The sequence below is a fragment of the Taudactylus pleione genome, unplaced genomic scaffold (genome assembly GCF_031769625.1).
Source record: "Taudactylus pleione unplaced genomic scaffold, aTauple2 ptg000186l, whole genome shotgun sequence".
Taxonomy (NCBI): Eukaryota; Metazoa; Chordata; class Amphibia; order Anura; family Myobatrachidae; genus Taudactylus; species Taudactylus pleione.
In genome coordinates, this window is record NW_028284588.1 from 5,121,009 (window position 1) to 5,127,052 (window position 6,044).

The following is a 6,044-nucleotide window of genomic DNA, read 5'->3' on the forward strand; positions in this document are numbered from 1 at the left end:
GATTTCCAGAAAGCAGGTTTTCTGCAGCACCAAAGGTTACCAAGATGCAGCCTGGTTTCAACAAGGCAAAAAAAAAATTAGCAGAACAGTTAATAAACATATGTTACAAATCATTTTGTAACCATTTTGGTTTATACATTTTCAGGAAACATTTTGCTAGTGATTCTGAGTTGGACGCAATGTCTCACCTCTTTGCAAACGTCCAAGACATGCATCCTGATGTTTACTGCAAGGGGATGCCAATCCAAATTGCATGGAGCTCCATGCAAATTCAATAGGCGTTTCTGGGTGGTAACAGGTGGGTCAGGTGCAATGTCCATTGGGCAAGCCAATGGTCTTCCGAAAGTGCGTTTTTGTACGCATATTTGTCCGAAACGTGCAGCAGCTGGTAGGTATCTCAAAAGGACACCCATTGGCAATGGCCTTACCATAAAGGCACAGTAGCGGCTCTGCCAAAAGACGCAGCTGCTACTGCAACTGCATAAGAGTCAGAATCACCTCTGTTGTGTGGAGTTTATAAACCATATCCATTCTGTCACTGCTGCTCTCCAAGCCTGCACTTCTAATCTTCTATCACACCTGACTATAGGCCTGATTCTGAGTTGGACACAAAGTGCCAGCTTATGCAGACATCCACTGCTGCAAGTGTTAGTATCTTATGCTAATGTTAGTGTCCGTCTGTCTATGCGAGTATCCATTCGTCTCCATGTCTATGCGTTGTTTTGTGAGATGTGTTCCTGGCCATAACTGTAATCATCATCATTAGTATTGGCAGGGCACGATTAAGACTTGTGGGGGCCCCATCAATAAAATTGCCAGGGGGAAGAAAGGGGAAGGGAGAGAGACAGAGACAGAGAGAGGGAGGGGAGAGAGAAAGGGAGAGAGAAAGGGAGAGAGAGAGAGAAGTGGAGGGAGAGAGGGACAGGGAGAGAGAAAGAGAGGATGGGACAGGGAGAGACAGAGAGAGAGAGGGGGCAGGGAGTGACATATACAGAGGCCTATTTAATGTCACTTAATATTTACAAAAGCAGAGCTAATGAACATTTTCACCTGCAAGTGTAGAAGGGAGGGAGAGAAAGACAGGGAGGGAGAGAGATTGAGGAAGGGAGAGAGAGGAAGGAAGGGACAGGGAGGTAGACAGGTAGAGAGAGGGGGGAGAAAGTGAGAGAGATGGAGAGAGACAGAGAGTGATAAAGGAAGAGAGAGGGAGGGGGAAGAGAGGGGGAAAGGAGTAGGGGACAGAGAGAGAAGTAGAGGGAGAGACAGAGTGAGTAAGAGAGAGATTGAGAGGGAGGAAAGGAGTGTGTGCATGCTCTCTCAGTAGCACACTTACCTGTTATAGTACCAGCCTTTCTAAAAGGGTCTGGCACTTTGTGGCATTAGGCCCAGTCCCCTACTCACCCGCGAATTGCTGCATTATTTCAAAGGGGGTGGGGCTTCCACAGTCAGCCATGGTCGTCATGTCCATCAGTTAGGGTGCTACTGTACTGCTGTACCGCGTGATGCTGCCAGGAGGTGGGATGCGGGAGCCAGCCAGGGAGAATATAGAGTGGCCAGGTTCTGGCAAATGTTTGTGGCATTGTGTAGTCCCCAAAGTGTGGGGGCCCCTGGATGACCGCCCCGTCTATAATCTGGCCTTGAGTATTGGCACTTGCAGCCACCCCATGCTGGGTGAAAAAGAACCAAACAGGTTACCCTTCTCAAACGTACACAGATGTCTGGCTACATGCCCTCAACATTCCCATTACACAGATCTTTTCAGTATGGCCGCATGGTAACCGCCCAGTTGCTGCCCAGAGACTCCTATTTCACAGACAGAGAGATCCAGCCACGCATGGAAAGAAGCGGCCACTTATGTATCCTCTGTGACGGTGCGTATGCATGGTGCAGAGTCTGCGATTGCTTCTTGCAGCACCTGTGCAGTCAGCTAATAATAGCAAGAAGTGTCCAGACTTGACTCAGGATAAGGTCCTATATGTTTACATGTTCATAGTATTAACTTGAGCTCAAAGCACCCTAATAATCCTGGTTTAAGGATATGCATGCTTAAGCACAGGTGACTTAGGGAGAGATTTACTGTATCTGAAACCCCCTTTGACCTCTAAAGGGACTCTTGGTTATCAATTATCTTGTTGTCTAATATAACCACCCTTAACATCCCATCAAGTGGTGTACATCTTTAGTATTTCAGTGCCTTCACCCAAGCTTAACTATAATAGTGAATATAATGGTTAAGGCTTGCCTAGGTAAGCCTTGGTTATCATGCAACCTGTATATTATAGATGCTACACAGTATGTACAGGGCCGTAACTAGGGGTGTGCGAGCGGTGCTCTGTGGGCAGCACCTCCGCTCACCCACAGCTTCTGCATCTGGCTAGCAGGTTGCCTGTAATGGCACCTTACTACAAAATCTCTGCAGCAGTGCTGCCTGGGGCATCCTTGGGACTCTCCAGACGGTTACAATGCTGCCCTTACAGTCCCCAGAGCATCCTCAGGATTGCTGTAATCCTGAGGAAGCTGGATGTAATTTTAACCAGTGAAACGTGTTGAGCCTACATACCCAGTTTTATTCCTTCCAATTTGCTGGCAGCATTCATCCATTGGATTTATCAATCCCTGTTTACTTTGGCATCACAACCATTCTCCAGTGGAACACTACACCCCGGAAAAATACTGCAATGGCCGCTGTATGCCGCCAACGACTGTGATCATTCCATGACATATACCGGTAATTTCATCACTTAAGGGACACTTTCAGTCATATACCCTGATTCACACAGCACATGACTGTGTAATCCTTGGAGGGAGTACCTATTAAGGAACTTATTTCATGGTTTATTCATGCTAACATTTGTGGCAATATTTATTATTTTTTTGTATTATGCATCTCTGATGCTTTTTGAGGATTGTTCCTATTTCTTAAATTACTTTTAATGTGATATCAACTGTCCATTGATATTTGAGGTTAAAGCTTTGCATCTACTGACTAGCGTTGTTATTCCCCCTTTTTTGTCTTGTCCAATTTACTCTAGGAGCTTACATCCCCTTTATACCAGCAGCTCTCTGACAGTGCTCAGGTTTTTTGTGTTTGTATATATATGAATTGCTGTAATCACCCGCTCCCAGCGCTGGGTGCAGGCCACACCCCCTGCACACAACGCCATACAGGGGGGGCGTGGCCTGCACCGGGAGCACTAGCTACAACACTGGTATGTACTATAAGATTAAACCCCATGTTTACAAGTTTTCCTCCCAATCCAAGGACTTTGGATTTCTCTTGATGCTTTCCTAGGTAAACAATACACTGTTGAATATGATTTCACCAAGTTTCTTTATGTCTAATAACATACATTACCACATTACAGAGTAACATAAGTAAAAGTGCATTCTTTAAAAGTGCATGTTATACCTGAGCAAGATGACAATGCAATACATTAAAATATACACAGACTGCTGTCATATACTGTACACTTTAAACTCCTTAATACCAAAGTCTATAAGCCTAGGGTGAATCCTTATATTATAAAGTCCTATTATGAATCCTTAGTTTAGTATGGTTAGAATTGAATGACACCTGTAGTCCTAAAAACCTATTAGACTTGCAGAATAAACAACAACAGTATATAATTATATGTTGGTATTTGTATATGTATATATATATATATATATATATATATATATATTAGGGGTAAGCGGGTTCGGATTTCTGAAATCCGAGCCCCCCCGAGCCGAGACCGATCCGAGTCAGGCTCGACTTTTCCCGCCTGACTCGGATCTGAAATCGAGGCAAAACGTCATCATCCCACCTTCCGGGTCTCGCGGGTTTTGGATTCTATATAAGGTACCCGCGTTGGCGCCATTTTCTCACTCGGCTGTGGACAGTGAAGAGGGAGGGTGGGAGTTAGGGCTGGCTGGGCTGCGTAGTGTAGTGTAGTGCAGTGTAGTGCTGTGCTGTGCTGCTGTTGTCCATAGGGGCTGTGTCCACTCCTCCAAAGTCCATAGGGGCAGGCTGGACTGTGTTGTGCAGTCAGTTGTCCATAGGGGCTGTGTCCACTCCAAAGTCCTGTGCAGTGTCCCAGTCCTAAAGGGGTGCTGTAGTGTTGTCCAGGGGGTGCTCTGTCCATCAGGGGTGCTCCCCCCAAGTGCAAAATAAATAAATATTTTTTCTGTGTTTGTGAATTGTGTGCGCAGTAGCCGCACGTGCATCAACAAAGTAGCGCCAAGCGTGCGCCTGTGTCATAAGTAAAGGGCCTGCTGGCTCATCTTTTAAAGGGTGGTGTATCCCTCAAAGTGCACTCCAAACAAAATAAAAAATGATTTTCTGTGTTTGTGAATTGTGTGCACTGTGGCTGCACGTGCATCAACAAAGGAGCAGCGCCAAGTGTGCACCTGTGTCCCATAAGTAAAGGGCCGGCTGGCTTGTCCGTTAAAGGGTGCTGTAACCCCCAAAGTGCACTCCAAAAAAAATCAAAAAATAATTTTTTTTGTGAATTGTGTGCGCAGTAGCCGCATGTGCATCAACAAAGTAGCGCCAAGCATGCGCCTGTGTCATAAGTAAAGGGCCGGCTGGCTCATCTTTTAAAGGGTGGTGTAACCCCCAAAGTGCACTCCAAACAAAATAAAAAATTATTTTCTGTGTTTGTGAACTGTGTGCACTGTGGCTGCACGTGCATCAACAAAGGAGCAGCGCCAAGTGTGCGCCTGTGTCCCATAAGTAAAGGGCCAGCTGGCTTGTTATTTAAAGGGAGCTGTAACCCCCAAAGTGCACTCCTAAAAAAATGAAAAAATATATTTTTTTGTGTTTGTGAATTGTGTGCGCAGTAGCCACACGTGCATCAACAAAGTAGCACCAAGCTTGCGCCTGTATCATAAGTAAAGGGCCGGCTGGCTCATCTGTTAAAGGGTGGTGTAACCCCCAAAGTGCACTCCAAACAAAATAAAAAATTATTTTCTGTGTTTGAGAACTGTGTCCACTGTGGCTGCCCGTGCATCAACAAAGGAGCAGCGCCAAGCGTGCGCCTGTGTCCCATAAGTAAAGGGCCGGCTGGCTTGTCCGTTAAAGGGTGCTGTAACCCCCAATGTGCACTCCAAAAAAATAAAAAAATATATTTTATTGTGTTTGTGAATTGTGTGCGCAGTAGCCGCACGTGCATCAACAAAGTAGCAGCAAGCGTGCGCCTGTGTCATAAGTGAAGGGCTGGCTAGACCATTAAAGGGTGCTGTAACTCCCAAAGTGCACTCCAAACAAAATCAAAAAATGTTTTGTGTTTGTGAATTGTGTGCGCAGTACCCGCACGTGCATCAACAAAGTCGGGACAAGCGTGCGCCTGTGCCATAAGTAAAGGGCCAGCTGGCTCATCTGTTAAAGGGTGGTGTAACCCCCAAAGTGCACTCCAACAAAAATAAAATATTTTCTTCTGTGATTGTGAATTGTGTGCACTGTACGTGCATCCTCAAAGCAGCAACGCCAACCGTGCATCTGTCTGTTAAAGGGTGATGTAACACCCAAAGTGCACTCCAACAAAAATAAAACATTTTCTTATGTGTTTGTGAATTGTGTGCACTGTTCGTGCTTCCTTAAAGCAGTAGCGCCAAGCGTGCATCTGTCTGTTAAAGGGTGGTGTAACTCCCAAAGTGCTCTCCAACAAAAATAAAATATTTTCTTCTGTTTGTGAATCGTGTGCACTGTATGTGCATCCTCAAAGCTGTAGCGCCAAGCGTGTGTCTGTCTGTTAAAGGGTGGTGTAACCCCCAAAGTGCACTCCAACAAAAAAAACATTTTCTTCTGTGTTTGTGAATTGTCTGCACTGTACGTGCATCCTCAAAGCAGCAGCGCCAAGCATGCATCTGTGTGTTAAAGGGTGGTGTAACCCTCAAAGTGCGCTCCACAAAAAATAAAAAATTCTTCTTTTTTTCTGTCTTTGTGAATTGTGTGCACTGTAGCTGCACGTGCATCAACAAAGGAGCAGCGCCAAGCGTGCGCCTGTGTCCCATAAGTAAAGAGCCAGCTGGCTCATTTCTTAAAGGGTGGTTTAACCCACAAA